Source organism: Eurosta solidaginis, chromosome 1 (genome assembly GCF_040869045.1).
Source record: "Eurosta solidaginis isolate ZX-2024a chromosome 1, ASM4086904v1, whole genome shotgun sequence".
Taxonomy (NCBI): domain Eukaryota; kingdom Metazoa; phylum Arthropoda; class Insecta; order Diptera; family Tephritidae; genus Eurosta; species Eurosta solidaginis.
The window spans coordinates 366,928,798-366,948,129 of record NC_090319.1 but is presented as its reverse complement, the minus strand read 5'-3'; the positions used below and the strand labels follow the sequence as shown (position 1 = coordinate 366,948,129).

Here is a 19,332-nt window from a genome sequence, read left to right as displayed (position 1 = left end):
AAAAGCTTATTAAAATGTATGCAGATAGACCAAATTTAGGGCAGAACAATGTCTGCCGGGCGAGCAAACAATTACTCGGAAATTTTCTTATGAAAAAGTATAGCAAAATGTTTTGTCAAAGCCACGTTCATTTTATTTCGATGCCAATATGCGTCAATATGAACCTGTTTGTTCAACTAATTAAAAATTTCCACTAAGGTTATTAATTAAATATGCTAATTAGGCTCCTATAACAAAAAATTTATATGGAAGTGTTATTATAAACGCTTAATAATCATTATACACATATCAATTTGATAACACAATTCAACTGCGAAAATATCTATATATATATAAATGATTTGGAGTTTAATGGGAACGCTAAAACTTGAAAACGGCTGAACCAAATCAAATACTTCCTTAGGGAAGTTTGTTTGTTGTTACCCCGCGAAGGTTTAGTCGAAGAAAAAATTAAAAAATGTTAGGGGGCGTGGCAACTCCCACACAATCTTAATTTTTAAAGCTGATTATCTCTAAAAGGGTTCAAGGTAGGGACTTGGAAATTGGTGTGGAGATAAACGATAACAATTCCATATTAACGCAAAATAATAGGAGTTATACGAAAAGGGGGCGTGGCACCTCCCATACATACTTAGCGTTGGAAGCTGAATATATCACAAAGAATAAATGGCAGGATCCTGAAAATTGGTATAGAGCTAAATGATATCAAAACCATTCCCACGCATAAAAGTTGGGGTTATCGGAAAAGGGGGCGTGGCACCCGCCATATAATCTTAATTTTTCAAGCTGAATATCTATAAAAGCGTTTAAGGTTGGGACCTGAAAATTGATCAGGAGATTAACGATATCAATAGCATGCTTATGAAAAAAACAGTAGTTTTGGGAAAAGGGGGCGTGGCACCTCCCATGCGTTCTTGATTTTTAAGGCTAAATATCCCTAAAAGTGTTGATGGCATGTACATAGAAATCACTATGCAGATATACGATATCAATACCATGTTCACCCAAAGAAAAAAAGATTTATTGAAAAATGGGGCATGGCACCTCCCATACGTACTAAACTTTTGAGGCTGAATATATCTAAAAGGGTTTGGAGGAGGGGCCTGAAAACCATTATGGAGGTATACTATATCCATACTCTTACTTACTTAAAATAGCCAATACTAAGTGAAGATAAATTGGAGCGTAGTAGGCGGTCATTCCATTTGACAGCTTACAATATTATTTCTAATGTAATAATTGAAGCCGTAGCTTTTCGTGTTAAATAGTTTACATTTACGAAATAAAAAATAGCGAATGTGTGGATTATAATTTTCTGACTGGTTTCATTTATATTTCGTTTAAAAAAGTGAGTGAATTGGTAAAAGTGATTTAGTGTGTCGGCGAATATTTATTTACATTGGACTATATATAGTTTATCGTTAAATTGCATCTTTTTCCTTAGTTGGGTTAGGTCATTTATGGATTTTTCAAAGGTAAGTTAACGGTTGGTAAAACCTTATGCGAGCTGTATGCAAATGTATGATCATTTTCAATTAGATATTTGTTAAGATGCCAAGAATCAATGTGCATGGTAACATTGGTCGGAATTCTCACAGCATAAGGAGAATACGAAATTTCAGAGCACGTCAAACAGAAAGGGAAAGTGGTATTGAGAGGGTATCAGCTCGAAATAGACTACTGGAGAATCGTGAGCACCAGTTAGGAGATGTAAACCAAACTTATAATAAGGAAGAACGATTGAGAAGAAGGGAAGTTCACAATCAACAAGAACGATTGAGAAGAAGGGAAGTTCGTGCTCGCGAAAGTGATGAAGTAAGATCACAACATGCGATTATTCGACGACAACAGCGGCAACAACAAGTTTCTTTGGTGAACACTGAACGGGCAGGCTTTCGATATGAGCCAAACATTCAATATAGCGCATCTGTTCAAATCGGTCAAATGTCAGTAGTTGGTCAACATTGCAATGCAGTCAAATTTCAAAAAGAGCCACCAGGATTATGTTGCGCGGGGGAAAGGTTAAGTTGCCAGAATTGCTTCCACCACCAGAGCCATTGTTCCAGCTGCTTTACGGTGAATCTCCCAACTCGAGGCATTTCTTACAGCACACTAAAATGTACAACGATTGTTTTCAAATGACGTCGTTTGGCGGTGAAATTGTAAATGAACAAAACTACAATCCAACGTTTAAGGTAATTTTACTAAGCGCAATACTTGACAGAAACTGAAGAACGTTCCTCCAATTATACAGGTTCATGTGCAAATTTTTCATCTCGCTGGATCGCTGTTGACGCATCAAGTTCAAGAACGCAAATATCTCCAAATTTACTTTCTGGGAGATTCACATGATGAACTAAATCGAGTACTATCTTCAATGCAACGGAAAGAGAAATATTCGATCATTTGCAGCAAATGTTACACGAACACAATGACCTCATCAAACTGTTTACGATTTCGTTGGAACGTATGCCAGCAGATGATCATAGCATAATCATACATGCGGACAAGAGACCAACAGAAACTCATGAAAGACAATATAATGCACCTACAGTTAGCGAAATATCAGTTGTTGTTGTTGGAGAAAATTTGGAGTCGCGTGATATTGTCATAAAACGTAGAACTGAAAACGTACTAAAGCGGATAAGTAAGACTCATCGGTCTTACGACGCAATGCAATATCCGCTCATGTTCTGCCATGAGGAAGACGGATATCACTTAGGCTATAAGATGATAAATCCCATGAATGATTAGTACAAAAAAATGTTTGTTTGCTACTTCATATATGTAATTTAAACTTTTAGGTGTCGAGACAAATAAAAAGGTCAGTTCAATGAACTTTTACGCATATCGAATGATGATCCGACAAAACTATGACAACCACTTACTGAGATATCGACGATTATTCCAACAGTATGCAGTTCATATGTACGTTAAAGTTGAGACAGAACGACTGAATTACATTCGATACAATCAGTCGAAGTAGCGATCTGAAGAGTATGTTCACTTACGAGATGCGATGAATAGTGATGCGGATATTAAAGATATTGGTCGACTCACTATTTTGCCATCGACATACATAGGCAGTCCTAGAACTAGCATGACTACTCCCAGGCCGCGATGACTTACGTGCGCCATTATGGACGACCGGATTTGTTTGTAACATTTACTTGCAAAAATGGTCAGACATTACGAATCTGTTGCTTCCCGGCCAATCATCAAGCGGTCGCCACGACGTCACAGCACGAGTGTTTAAAACAAAAACTCAGATGTTTAATGGACTTCATTACGAAACAACGTGTATATGTTACTGTTCGATGCTGGATGTACTCAGTGGAGTGGCAGAAGAGAGGTTTACCACACGCATACATTCTGCTTTGGACGGTGGAGAAAATTACACCTGACCAAATTGATGACATAATTTCCGCTGAAATTCCTGATGTTGATATAGATCCAGAACTGCACGAAGTGGTGATGGCCAATATGGTTCATGGGCCATGCGGACAACACGATCCATCTTCGGTTTGTATGTCGGACAATAAATGCAAAAAACGCTATCCACGTGCTTTTATTTCGGAAACTCAAACTGGAAACGATGGATACCCTCTCTATCGGCGTCGCTCACCCGCTGACAATGGCAGAACATCCATCACTCAATTGAAAGGAAAGAATTACTTGGTAGATAACACATGGATCGTTCCATATTCACTAATTTTGTCTAAGGCATTTAAAACACATATAAATGTTGAGTATTGCAGTTCAATAAAGTCATTTAAGTATGTATGCAAATACGTCACCAAAGGAAGGGATTTGGCGGTTATTGGCGTGGAACGAGATGAAATTAGCAAATTTCAAATGGGCAGATATTTTAATATCAATGAAGCAATCTGGAGAATATTGTCATTTGCAATACACGAACGCCATCCGACTGTTGTGCATCTGGCAGTTCATTTGGAGAATGGCCAACGAGTTTATTTCAACGCAGAGAACATAGTACAGTGAGCGGAAAGACCACCAGCAACCACTTTAACAAGTTTCTTTGCAACTTGCGCCAGTGATCCGTTCGCGAGAACATTGCTTTACTCTGAGATTCCTCGGTACTATACATGGAATGCATCGTCAAAGAAATGGTTACGCAGGAAGTACGGCCATCCAGTAGATGGTTATCCAGGTGTTTTTTCAACTGATGCATTGGGAAGAATTCACAGTATCCATCCAAAGAACGATGATTGATTTCACCTACGTTTGCTTCTGGTCAATGTACGCGATTCAACTTCATTTCAATCTTTGAGGACTGTAGATGGTACCATTTGTGCAACATTTCGAGAAGCATGTCAACAATTGCAATTGCTTTAACACGACAGTCACTGGAATCAAACGCTAGCGGATGCAATAGCTTCCTCACCAGCCACTGCAGTTCGTGCACTTTTCGCTATAATAATTTCGACATGTCAGCATTCAAACACGCGTCTATTATGGGATACGTACAAAGATGACATGGCAGAAGATATTTTGCACAGCTTGCGCCTCGCGACAAGTAATTTCGAGTTGCAAATGAACGCTGACATCAACAATGAAGCATTAGTCCTTATTGAAGATTTATGTTTACTCATGAGTGGAAAACTATTGATTGAAGATTTCGATCGAACATTGAGAGATTTGTGCAATAATGATCGTTGCTTTGGAGGAGTGATGATATTGCTGGCGGGCGACTTCAGACAAACACAACCCGTGATTCCAAAATCAACAGCGGCGGATGAGCTAAACGCATGTCTGAAGTCATAGCATTTGTGGAGGTTTGTTAAAACCATTTCATTGACCATCAATATGCGAGTTTTGCTGCAACACGATAGAACTGCCGACGTTTTTTCAAAAGAGCTGCTGCGAATCGGCAATGGAAAAGTTCCGATAGATCCTTGCAGTGGATTAATATCGATTCCAACTGCGATTTGCCAATTCGCTTCAAGTAAGGATGAACTAATTAGCAGTGTATATACATATATCGCTCAAAATTGTGGTAACTACGAATGGTTAGCCGCACGCGCATATTTAGCAGCAAAAATATTGATGTCATTTGATAACACAATTCAACTGTGCAAATATACATATATATAAACAAACAATTACTCGGAAATTTTCTTATGAAAAAGTATAGCAAAATGTTTTGTCAAAGCCACGTTCAATTAATTTCTCTCCAATATGCGTCAATATGAACCTGTTTGTTTAACTAATTAAAATTTCCACTAAAGTTATTAATTAAATAGGCTAATTAGGCTCCTATAACAAAAAATGTATTATTATTATTATTATTGCTATTATTTATTACGGCCAAAAAGCCTAATTCATTGTATAGAACAATTTACAAAATTCATAACTGTTTCTTAAAACTATTTCATTAAAAAGGAATGAGTAAATTCAATGTTTAACTAATATTACATATTTAAATTTTTACAATATAGAAATAGTTTTTCTTTAAACTTAACAACATTTGCACAGTCTTTTATCTGTGCTGGTAGTTCATTATACATTTTATAGCCTACGTATTCTAAGGTATTTTTTGCGAACTCGGCTCTTCCTTTGGGCAGTTTTAAATTTCTGCTACTCCTAGTTCCATAGTTATGGATCTCATGATTGTACTGTATCCTATCACTCAGATAATTTGGTAACATTCCCTGTGTTATGTAATGTATAAACTTCAAAGAGTAATAACAAATTAATGGTGCTGTGTTATCGGAGCGTACCGCATCTGTATCCGGCAAAGGACCATCACATCGATAACACTCCCCAACAACAACAACAACAACAACATTAATTGTTTAATACTAAGCCAATTTAACATAGGAAGCATAACACTTTTTGATGTTCTATAAGAGAATTTTACTGTCAAACGCATTGCTTTGTTTTGCTCTATTTGGAGCTTATTAATTAACGTATCATTTGTTAATAGTAGTATTGTTGGGCTGTAAATAAAATGTGGTTCTACAATTGATCTATATACTAATATTTTGTGATGTTGGCTAATATGCTTACATGTTCGATACATAAATCCTATTTTCTGTGCAATTTTCTTCTCTAAATGATTCATATGTTCTGTGAAACTTATTTTATATAAACAAACAGTACTCGGAAATTTTCTACGAAAAGTATAGCAAAATGTTTTGTCAAAGCCACGTTCGTTTAATTTCTCTGCAATGTGCGTCAATATGAACCTGTTTGTTTAACTAATTAAAAATTCCTATCAAAGTTATTAATTAAATAGGCTAATTAGGCTCCTATAGCAAAAAATGTATATGAAAATGTTATTATACACGCTTAATAACACTGGTTTACACTGGCTTTTTTTTTTACAGCCAAATGCACCAGAGACGCCATTATGAAATTCCTATGTAAAATCACCCCCTGATTCCGAAAATCAAGGTAATTTTTAATTCTACATTTTTGAGATATTTACGAATTACCATTTTTTCAAAAAAAAAAAAAATAAAAAATTGGGTCCACTTAATCATATATATCTCAAGAACGATTCCAAAACGGTTTGAAGCTTGTAAAAGGTAATAAAATTTGCTATAAACTGTGCGTACACACATTTTGCTAGGCCCTGCAGATTCAAAGATAACGAACAATCATTACGGATTTTTTAAATTTTTTTTTGTAAATATATAAAAAAAATTTTACTTTGCGAGGAAGGATCTCGAAAACTTTTTATTTTTTTTTCGCTGATTTTTTTTCTCTTTAAGCTCTGCTTTATTACCAAAAAAATCGATGAATACAAAAGCTATAAGCATTCAAATAAATATATCCATATAGTAAAACTTAAGTACCCTACAAATAATAGCATATTCTTACGAATATTAGCAACACTAAGGGGTGCTGCCATTTCTAAGCCGATGCTAAGCAGTGATTGTATGCACATCCATAGATCAATCATTATGTATCTACATAAACGAATCAATCATTATGTCTACACATATGTACGTACACGCAGCGGAGAAGCAACGCACAAACACATGCAGATATCTTATCTGAGATATGCAATTATAATTGTGGAAGTGTCGCTCACAAACACACGCGCATATGAGAGCTACACACGTACATCTGTAGTTATAATTATAGCAGATAACCAACTAGAAGATTCTAGAACAGAAGCGCCTAGAAGATGCAAAGAGGAAATCAAAGAGTATATAAGGCAGCAACCGTAGAGGCGCTACAATCAGTTTCGGTTAAGCACGCTATCTGTCGAGCAATAGAAGTGTTATTTCGAAAGTACTTGAATAAAGGCCATTTTGCATTATTAAATATTGGAGTTATTTATTCAACAGTTTAGTGATTCGAACATAGCAGAAGGTTGCAAATAAGAGGATTTGCAGTAAATTCGTTACAATATGTACATATGATTCTGTCTTAACTGTATGAGATTATTTTATAATTGAAAAAGTTATGTGTCTTGTTTTGACGCTTATTAAGATTAGGATCGGTTTCTCTTATGAGGAACCGACGGTAGTCACCCATCATAGCGACATTCCAGAATCCTTGATACCGACTTTCAATCATTTTCATTTGCTGGTGAAACTTTTCGCCATGCTCGTCACTTTCGTCGCCAAGATTTTGCGGGATAAAATTTAAATGGGAGTGTAGTGTAATGAAAGAAAATAAAACAAGTAAGGAAGGCTAAGTTCGGGTGTAACCGAACATTACATACTCAGCTGAGAGCTTTGGAGACAAAATAAGGGAAAGTCACCATGTAGGAAAATGAACCTAGGGTAACCGTGGAATGTGTTTGTATGACATGGGTATCAAATGGAAGGTATTAAATAGAGTTTTAAAATGGAGTGGGCCATAGTTCAATAGGTGGACGCCATTTCGAGATGTCGCCATAAAGGTGGACCAGGGGTGACTCTAGAATGTGTTTGTACGATATAGGTATCAAATGAAAGGTGTTAATGAGTTTTTTAAAAGAGAGCGGGCCTTAGTTCTATAGGTTGACGCCTTTTCGAGATATCGCCATAAAGGTCGACCAGGGGTGATTCTAGAATGTGTTTGTACGATATGGGTATCAAATGAAAGGTGTTAGTGAGTGTTTTAAAAGGGAGTGGGCCTTAGTTCTATAGGTGGACGCCTTTTCGAGATATCGCCATAAAGGTGTACCAGGGGTGACTCTAGAATGTGTTTGTACGATATGGGTATCAAATGAAAGGTTTTAATGAGTATTTTAAAAGGGAGTGGGCCTTAGTTCTATAGGTGGACGCCTTTTCGAGATATCGCCATAAAGGTGTACCAGGGGTGACTCTAGAATGTGTTTGTACGATATGGGTATCAAATGAAAGGTTTTAATGAGTATTTTAAAAGGGAGTGGGCCTTAGTTCTATAGGTGGACGCCTTTTCGAGGTATCGCCATGTATGTGGACTAGGGGTGACTCTAGAATGCGTTTGTACGATATGGGTATCAAATGAAAGGTGTTAATGAGTATTTTAAAAGGGAGTGGGCCGTGGTTCTATAGGTGGACGCCTTTTCGAGATATCGCCATAAAGGTGGACCAGGGGTGACTCTAGAATTTGTTTGTACGATATGAGTATCAAATGAAAGGTGTTAATGAGAATTTTAAAAAGGAGTCGGCCTTAGTTCTATAGGTGGCCGCCTTTTCGAGATATAGACATAATAGTAGACCAGGGGTGACTATAGAATTTGATTGTACGATATGGGTATCAAATGAAAGGTGTTAATGAGTATTTTAAAAGGTAGTGGGCCTTAGTTCCATAGGTGGTCGCCTTTTCGAGATATCGACATAAAAGTAGATCAGGGGTGACTCTATAACGTGTTTGTACTAGGGGTGGGACTATTCGAAAAAAATTATTCGAATAATAAACTCTTTTATTCGCCAGATATTCGTAATCCGAATAATATTTATTCGAATTTTTTATTCGTTTATTCGGATAGTGCTATTCGGATAATACTATCCGCACTATCCGGATACTTCGAATAGTAAAATAAAAGACATTGCGTTTATGTTACGCTCATCGCTTGTACAGATGAGCATGCACATATATTTATACGTACATATATTTATGTGTGTATAGATGCATATATGCATATATTTTTGTTTGTTTGGGGTTGCTTTGTTAATATTCATTTATTTAGTTACATATATTTACGTAACCAAAGTTGTGCTTGAGTCTTAAGCTAGAAATAGTTATCGGGGTCGTTTACCACTGTACTGATAACATATATATAATACTTCTATATCAATACCTTCCTATCTTCCTAATGCGCAAATTTTCTGTCAATCATTATTTCCTGAAACTGTGCAAATGTATGTTCTGCGCATGCGCGGGCTTTGTTAGTGATAGTGAATTGTAGTAGCGTGTGTAAAAAAAGTATTAAAGGGGTACCAATGGGTCACTATCCCCTTTACCCAACTTTTGCATACTAATTGTTATAAAATCTCAGTTTAGTCGATTAAACAATGAAAACGCCAACAAATACAATACAAGGCTTGACGTCTTTATTATTTAAGCATGGGCTGCAGCCACACAAAGTACATTATTTACATAAATAGTACAAAAAAAAAACAAAACAAGGCGAAGAATTGATATTTTTGAAATGAAAAAAATTCAAATATACATGTATGAAAATACACATATACATACATCCCAACAAGCATTTCTTTAAACGTTTTAAAAAATAATTTAAAATGAATTTGCTTGAACATACGATATATAAACGATTAAAAAATTTTACTTATTTTGAGTTTTTTAATGAAATAAATTTTTGATGAAGTAAACAAAATATGAGTACTGGGCTGGCTGCTATTGGTGTTGAAAAAATATCTATCCAATTTGTAAATTTTACTTATAACAGCTGAAAATCTTACGACCGCTAACTAGATTTGTTTTCAATTTATGCCATTTGTTGCGCCTACGCATATTTTGTAACTGTTAATTCTGTGCATGAGAAATTCGTAGTTGTCAGTTGGAAATATTTGCTTTTTTGTCGCTTTTTGGTCACTAAGGGCTCATTTACATACGTATATCTGCGCACTCAGTACAAATCGGTAATGCTAATCTGCGGAGTTCTTAAAACAATCAACAATTTTATAATACTAATGGAAAACAAAAGCTTACTTTTTCATTTGTAGAACGAAATAGCCTAATGTACAATATTGATAGAAGCAAGACGGCTTGTTGAAATATACATATATTTAAGCCAGCTTTTTAAAAAAATTTAACGACAGCCTTGGGATTTTGTCTCCTTCTCTCGTTGTATATCTGTACTGTAATGTTTGACAGGCTGCACAGTTCAGTACCCTGCAGTCAAAAGCCAAAGTAGTCAGCAAACATTCTAGTTCATTGACTATAATTTTGTGGTGTTATTCATACTGGTCAGGTTTAGAATGGTTCATTGACTATAACTTTGTGGTGTTATTAATACTAGTTAGTATTTAAATAATTAATTTCACTAGAATTTCGTCTGTCGGCTCGAGGAAATGCGCGAGTGCTTTCTGTAGCCAATTTGCAAGGCATACTTCAGTTGACAATTCATATTCAGTTGATATCGTCCAAATCAATGGGCACATAAACACAAGCATGACACCGTTACCTCAACAGAGGTTAAAGAAGTTATTGAAAAGGCCAAGCCATCTATATCAATAGTCCGAGACGGAAGACCTATACCGATGCCAAAACACCTTGGCCATGAGGGCATCAGTAGACTACGACATTTTTTCCACTTGTCGTTAAAAGCCTATGCCTTTCCAGAATAACAGAGAAAAACCGGAAACCCAGCCAGTATCTACCGATATTATCCCTTTAGTAAGTAACGAAAACGTTGAACGCCGTTATGGTTCCCTCAATTAAATGAAATTGTTCGGTTATCCAGCCAACAGCATGACTTCCGTAAAGTGCATATCACTACCACCATTCTGAACTCCATTAACACTCATAACAGGACGGCGGTAGTGCAGCTTGGCCTGTTTTGACACAGTCAACCACTACTGATTCGTTCCTTCTCCGTTAGATAGATAGATAATTTATTGAGGATTACACTGCGACCATTGGTCAGCACCTCATCCCATCCGACGTCCATGATGAACCCTAGCAGTTCTCTTGGCTTGAGGGATTTAATGTGGGAATGTTCTGGCCATGGTGAACCCATAAACTTAGCCCTGCGTCTTGAGATTGCGTCACATTCAGTGTTATTCCGTTACTTTTTAGTTTTCATATATATGTATGTATTTTTATTAAAATTTATTCCAAAGTATAATGTATTGAAGTGATAAATTTTAAAGTTATATACATACATACCTTTATATATATGAAATATAATGAATAACATAAATTTGAGCTAATTTATGAATTTTTAAGTAATTTTTCAACCCAACTGAGACTAGTATATTAAATAGTAGGATGCTGATGCAAATATCGACTAGTATGTCAACTGTTATTACAGTGATGCATAGGCTGGTAGTATGCCAACTGGTATGTTGATGTTGAATACACTGACAAGTATGTCAATTGGTATGATATTGGTGTATATAATAACTAGTATGCCATCTGGTATAATGCTGGCGCAAAGGCTGACTAGTATGTTAATTGGTATGAGTCCGATGGGTATGCTGATTAGTATGTCATCTGGTATGATGTTGCTGTATATAATGACTAGTTTGTCAATTGGTATGATGCTGATGCAGAGGCTGGCAACTGATATTTCGTAGGACATCGCCGTGTTAAAAATACCATTTGCTAATATGGGAAAAAGACAGAACTCATACTAGTTGGGATTTTTGGCAACCTAGTATTCTTCTAGTATACAACTAGTTGGTGTGACTGCAGGGTAGTAGTGATATAGAAGTATTACATATATGACTGATAATAGAACTTTGTTTATTAGTAAACAGGTGTGGAAATGTTCATACATAATGGTACATGTAAAATATGTACCTAATTTTAATAAGATTAATATGGAAGGGATTTTTGTTTCCCATATACATACATACATATTGTATGGAAAATTTTTGTTTTGATATCTTTTGAATTGTATAAACATCAATTTGGTCACCATTAAAAATATATATACATGTTCCGAGCGAGTTTTCTGAAGTGCTGGTAACATTGTTAAGCCTTCAAGAAGTAAACTTAACCCATATCATGTATCAGCTTTAATATTTTTACACCAAAATAAAAAAAATTAAATATTTACACAAATTTTAGAACTGAGTCATCTTTTACATATATATAAATAAGAAAATCAGCTTTATATGACACTGAAATGAGTAATTAAGCTAAGATTGTTTTTATTGTATGTATGTATATAAAAGAAATAAATAAAAGAAATTTTATCATGAAATAGTTATAAGTAGTAGTACAAGAAGAAAATAAACAGTTACATGATACTGATATAAACAGATATATATTGTCACGGATATTAGCATCACTAAGCTATACCATCACTAAGGCGATGCTAAGGCATGCTAAGCGATATTTACGTCAATAATCAAATCATGTATACACATATATAAGGCAGCTGAGAGATGTCACACACAGATGCATTTACTTATACGCCTATGTGTGTGCGAGAGACTGTAAGCTACAAACATTCACATCAATAATTCAATCATTATGTATCTACATAAACGAATAAATAATTGCGTCTACACATATGTACCATGTACGAATACGAGCAGCGGAGAGTCAATGCGCAAACACATGCATATATCTGAGATACGCCTATAAGTATGCAATGACAAAAACTATAAAAATTGTGCAATTGTAGTTACAGCTGAGAAGTTTGAGAGCTACTGGACTAGTAGATTCTGGAAGCGCCTAGAAGATGTATAAAACTGTGCAATTGTAGTTACAGCTGAGAAGTTTGAGAGCTGCTGGACTAGTAGATTCTCGAAGCGACTAGAAGATGCGAATGTTAAAATCAAAGAGTATAAAAGGCGACAGATGTAGAGGCGCTGTAATTCAGTTTGATTTGAGTTGTCAAGCAGTTACGACTAAGACGATATCTAGCGAGCAATAGCAGTATTATTTTGAAAGTGGAGTTTCATTTGAGCTATCAGTTTGGTTATTAAGCTATTCGTTGCACAGTTTGAGTGTTATTGTGAAGTATTTTAATAAAGGCCATTTTTCCATTATTCAATATTGGAGTTATTTATTCAACAGTTTAGCGATACGAACCTAGCAAAAGGGCAAATAAGAGGATATGCAGTAAATTCGTTACAATATATATATATTGTAAGCCTATCCATAAAAGCTAATTTGTAATTTGTAATTTATTCACTACCACATACACGCAGGCGTTTAAGGTTACGCCATAAAACATTAGGAGGCAGGGAGGGGTCAAGCTTGGCAACATAAAAATTACGCTTTTCACATCTGATAATGGAAGTTGCTCTGTTCCTGGCGGCTTTGAGCGAATTCCAGTGAGACTGGTAAGGGTTTGCTTTCCATTTAGACAAAGCCTTGTAACGCGCCTTGATTGCTGCCAACACTCTAGACGTGAACCAGGGCGACACCGATGATTTTTTCTTACCAAATCGGTCGGGGACATGCTTGTTAAAAATACTTAGCAGATTCTCATTTAGGAACTCAAGATTATCATTAACACTACTAAAGTACCAACAATTGGACCAGTTCACAGAGCTAACATCCATAGCCAATAAGTTCATGTCAATGTTTCGAAAGTCCCTAAATGAGAAAGTCACTTCAGACTCACATTGTCCAAGATTTATGTCAAGTGTACAGAATATGAAGTCGTTATCCGATATAAATGCAAATTGGTCAAACGCAGAGACAGGGGAAAATTCAGAGACAATAAAATAGTCCAATAAGCTTGGGTTATTTATGTTGGAATACCTTGTGGGAATGGATGTATTTACTACAGAGACCAAACACAGATAAATTGTTCAACAAGCTAGAAGTAATGGAGTCACGCACAAGAAGATTAACGTTAAAATCACCGCATAAGATTACACTTTGGTAATCAACAACAAGCGGAGATAGGGAGGCAAAGAACGGATTAAGACTTATATTCCTTTTTGGGTTGTATACACATGATAGGAGGGCTTGGGAGAATCTATCAGACAGCTCAACAAATAAATATTCTACGGCACAGGGCTCAGATCGGGATAATACTTTCATATTAATATTATTTTTACAGTAAATAGCTATTCCGCCTCCTTTTTTACTACATCTGTCATGACGAACCATTGTATAATTTTAAGGGAAAAGTGCATGTCATTAATGCAACTTGAGAACCAAGTTTCAGTTACACAGATTACGTCGACCGCAGAACACTCAAATGCATATCTAACAATACCAATTTTTTCGGGATTAAGACTCCTAGCATTAAAGCGCACAATATTGACGCCTTTATGACGATTGCAAAGAATGTTTATCATGGCTAAGCTATTCTCCCGAATACCATATCCATCGTTGTTAACAGACATGTCAATGCACAATTCAAAACTGAAGGAAAAAAGAGAATAGAAGGACCGTGTTTACAGTTATCTGAATAAGGCGCAATGGAGAAAAATAAGCGAAATATTAAAAATAAAATTGAAATAAACTTAAAATTTAAATAAATGTAATGGTATATAGTGAAAAATCGGCGCATATCACTCCAGACTTTGCAACTCGCTCAGCTCAGTGATCTTAACTGCCTCAGAATCCCTCGTAAATCTGATAAATACAGCGGAAGAGAAATCGTTGGTGGTTCTGCTTGCGTGCACGTTATTGTTTTGATCTTGCAGTTTGTTAATATGCTGCTGGAGTTTAATGGAGTTTTCTTCAAGTCCGATGATACGTGCTGTAAATTCATCAACTTTAGCGTTGAGCAAAGCAATCTCTTCGTCGAATCTCTTTGCAATACAATTCTCTAGGTCTACAATTTTGTTGGAAAGACTCTCAAACCGCGACTCAAGCTTATCAGATTGGAGTTTAAGTTTTTCTTCCAAATCCTTTAGTGCAGCCAAGACGGATGAGATGATGGCACTTTCATCAAGTTTGGCTGCTTTCGCCAGCGGAGAACCTTTACTTGCCCGACGCTTAAGAGGTGCAGGGGGGCTGACATAACGAGAAAATAGTAACAAAAGCGGAAAGGCCAGATCAGCGTAATTACACTTCCGCACCGCTCAACAGTACATGATATTTTACAGATTATTTTATGGCCTTTACTCCCAGACACGCGGCAACTCTAATTTATGTTTATTTATAATATCATCAAAATGTTGCAAACTTTTAGGCAGCTGGCCTTTGGATACGGTCCACAACTTTGTATTTGTTGTTTACTATTTGTTCTTCTCACTTTCGTTATCCCTATAAGGCTTCTATGAAAGTTATTGGTATTTTCTTTTAAAGCGATTTTCCGCACATGATCACAAAATTATTAATTATGCACACGAATTGAACTATGTCACTGGCGATTATTAGAACAATAACGTGATGACTATCAGGTTATCACCTAGAAGCCAATCAATTGATAAAATTACGTGTTTTTCACGAAGATATGAATATTTTTAGAAACCACTTGAGGACACTTTGCAATTTCACTTCTTTGCCGAACAGGGTTGCCAACTATTGTTGGGTATAAAATGAAAGGTACTAATGAGGGTTTTAAAAGCGAGTGGCCCTTAGTTGTATATGTGAAGGAGTTTTCGAGATATCGACTAAAATGTGGACCAGGGTGACCCAGAACATCATCTGTCGGGTACCGCTAATTTATTTTTATATATAATACCACGATACTGTTCCCGCCAAGATTCCAAGGGCTTTTGATTTCGCCCTGCAGATCTTTTTCATTTTCTTCTACTTAATACGGTAGGTGTGACGCCCATTTTACAACGTTTTTTTCCAAAGTTATGTTTTGCGTCAATAAACCAATCCATTTTTTAATTTTCGTAATTTTCGATATCGAAAAAGTGGGCGTGGTTAAGGTCCGATTTCGTTCATTTTAAATAGCGATCTGAGATGAGTGCCCAGGAACCTACATACCAAATTTCATCAAGATACCTCAAAATTTACTCAAGTTATTGTGTTTACGGACGGACGGACGGACGGACAGACGGACAGACATTGGTAAATGGATTTCTTTTTGTGTGTGTAATATGGATATCAAGTGAAAGCTGTTGCTGAGAGCTTTAAATTAATTTACATTGTGATATTCGATTTAGTCGTATCAACCCGGCAAAACTGATAAATATGCACGCGAAGCCGAAATAAAGACATGAATTAATAATACAAACATGCCTACATGCCTATTTACATACATCCTATTCGATTTGCCAGAAATTTGGTATATAAATTTGCCTATTATAGTATTTACGATCCTTTTTCCGGGAAGTAGACCAGAGACGGACTGGGACTGGGATTCGGACTAGGACTGGGACTGAGACTCGGGGTGGGACTCGGACGAAATACATACCACCCTCTGAGACTGGCAATTGGGGATAACGAAGAATGAGAAAAACTTGAGAGAAGAGAAAAGAGGGAGGAGAAGGAGACTGAGAAAGAGATAGAGTGAGACCAAGATAGAGATAGCTGAAGCGAAAAATACGGAGGGATGAGTGAATAAAAGGATTAAGAAAAACTGAAGAGGGGGTGAGGGCAGAGTTAGATGGAAAAAGCTTATTAAAATGTATGCAGATAGACCAAATTTAGGGCAGAACAATGTCTGCCGGGTCTGCTAGTACATATATATAAGCAAACAATTACTCGGAAATTTTCTTATGAAAACGTATAGCAAAATGTTTTGTCAAAGCCACGTTCATTTTATTTCGATGCCAATATGCGTCAATATGAACCTGTTTGTTCAACTAATTAAAAATTTCCACTAAGGTTATTAATTAAATAGGCTAATTAGGCTCCTATAACAAAAAATTTATATGGAAGTGTTATTATAAACGCTTAATAATCATTATACACATATCAATTTGATAACACAATTCAACTGCGAAAATATCTATATATATATAAATGATTTGGAGTTTAATGGGAACGCTAAAACTTGAAAACGGCTGAACCAAATCAAATACTTCCTTAGGGAGGTTTGTTTGTTGTTACCCCGCGAAGGTTTAGTCGATGAAAAAATTAAAAAATGTTAGGGGGCGTGGCACCTCCCACACAATCTTAATTTTTAAAGCTGATTATCTCTAAAAGGGTTCAAGGTAGGGACTTGGAAATTGGTGTGGAGATAAACGATAACAATTCCATATTAACGCAAAATAATAGGAGTTATACGAAAAGGGGGCGTGGCACCTCCCATACATACTTAGCGTTGGAAGCTGAATATATCACAAAGAATAAATGGCAGGATCCTGAAAATTGGTATAGAGCTAAATGATATCAAAACCATTCCCACGCATAAAAGTGGGGGTTATCGGAAAAGGGGGCGTGGCACCCGCCATATAACCTTAATTTTTCAAGCTGAATATCTATAAAAGCGTTTAAGGTTGGGACCTGAAAATTGATCAGGAGATTAACGATATCAATAGCATGCTTATGAAAAAAACAGTAGTTTTGGGAAAAGGGGGCGTGGCACCTCCCATGCGTTCTTGATTTTTAAGGCTAAATATCCCTAAAAGTGTTGATGGCATGTACATAGAAATCACTATGCAGATATACGATATCAATACTATGTTTACCCAAAAAAAAAAAAAGATTTATTGAAAAATGGGGCATGGCACCTCCCATACGTACTAAACTTTTGAGGCTGAATATATCTAAAAGGGTTTGGAGGAGGGGCCTGAAAACCATTATGGAGGTATACTATATCAATACTCTTACTTACTTAAAATAGCCAATACCAAGTGAAAATAAATTGGAGCGTAGTAGGCGGTCATTCCATTTGACAGCTTACAATATTATTTCTAATGTAATAATTGAAGCGGTAGCTTTTCGTGTTAAATAGTTTACATTTACGAAATAAAAAATAGCGAATGTGTGGATTATAATTTTCTGAGTGGTTTCATTTATATTTCGTTTAAAAAAGTGAGTGAATTGGTAAAAGTGATTTAGTGTGTCGGCGAATATCTATTTACATTGGACTATATATAGTTTATCGTTAAATTGCATCTTTTTCCTTAGTTGGGTTAGCTCATTTTTGGATTTTTCAAAGGTAAGTTAACGGTTGGTAAAACCTTATGCGAGCTGTATGCAAATGTATGATCATTTTCAATTAGATATTTGTTAAGATGCCAAGAATCAATGTGCATGGTAACATTGGTCGGAATTCTCACAGCATAAGGAGAATACGAAATTTCAGAGCACGTCAAACAGAAAGGGAAAGTGGTATTGAGAGGGTATCAGCTCGAAATAGACTACTGGAGAATCGTGTGCACCAGTTAGAAGATGTAAACCAAACTTATAATAAGGAAGAACGATTGAGAAGAAGGGAAGTTCACAATCAGCAAGAACGATTGAGGATAAGGGAAGTTCGCGCTCGCGAAAGTGATGAAGTAAGATCACAACATGCGATTATTCGATTTATTTTATGAGCCAAACATTCAATATAGCGCATCTGTTCAAATCGGTCAAATGTCAGTAGTTTGTCAACATTGCAATGCAGTCAAATTTCAAAAGGAACCGCCAGGATTATGTTGCGCGGGGGGAGAGGTTAAGTTGCCAGAATTGCTTCCACCACCAGAGCCATTGTTCCAGCTGCTTTACGGTGAATCTCCCAACTCGAGGCATTTCTTACAGCACACTAAAATGTACAACGATTGTTTTCAAATGACGTCGTTTGGCGGTGAAATTGTAAATGAACACAACTACAATCTAACGTTTAAGGTAATTTTACTAAGCGCAATACTTGACAGAAACTGAAGAACGTTCCTCCAATTATACAGGTTCATGTGCAAATTTTTCATCTCGCTGGATCGCTGTTGACGCATCAAGTTCAAGAACGCAAATATCTCCAAATTTACTTTCTGGGAGATTCACATGATGAACTAAATCGAGTACTATCTTCAATGCAACGGAAAGAGAAATATTCGATCATTTGCAGCAAATGTTACACGAACACAATGACCTCATCAAACTGTTTACGATTTCGTTGGAACGTATGCCAGCAGATGATCATAGCATAATCATACATGCGGACAAGAGACCAACAGAAACTCATGAAAGACAATATAATGCACCTACAGTTAGCGAAATATCAGTTGTTGTTGTTGGAGAAAATTTGGAGTCGCGTGATATTGTCATAAAACGTAGAACTGAAAACGTACTAAAGCGGATAAGTAAGACTCATCGGTCTTACGACGCAATGCAATATCCGCTCATGTTCTGCCATGAGGAAGACGGATATCACTTAGGCTATAAGATGATAAATCCCAT

The 19,332-nt window shown here is 36.3% G+C and overlaps 1 protein-coding gene and 2 pseudogenes across 1 annotated transcript in view; 2 read left to right on the top strand and 1 right to left on the bottom strand.

Annotated features, from left to right (window-relative positions):
- The window catches only part of spg (dedicator of cytokinesis spg), a 469,383-nt gene that overhangs the window by 245,613 nt on the left and 204,438 nt on the right, over positions 1–19,332 (bottom strand). The gene's annotated exons all lie outside the window — the stretch shown is intronic.
- On the top strand, positions 1,552–2,494 carry LOC137251892 (uncharacterized; annotated as a pseudogene).
- On the top strand, positions 18,189–19,082 carry LOC137251660 (uncharacterized; annotated as a pseudogene).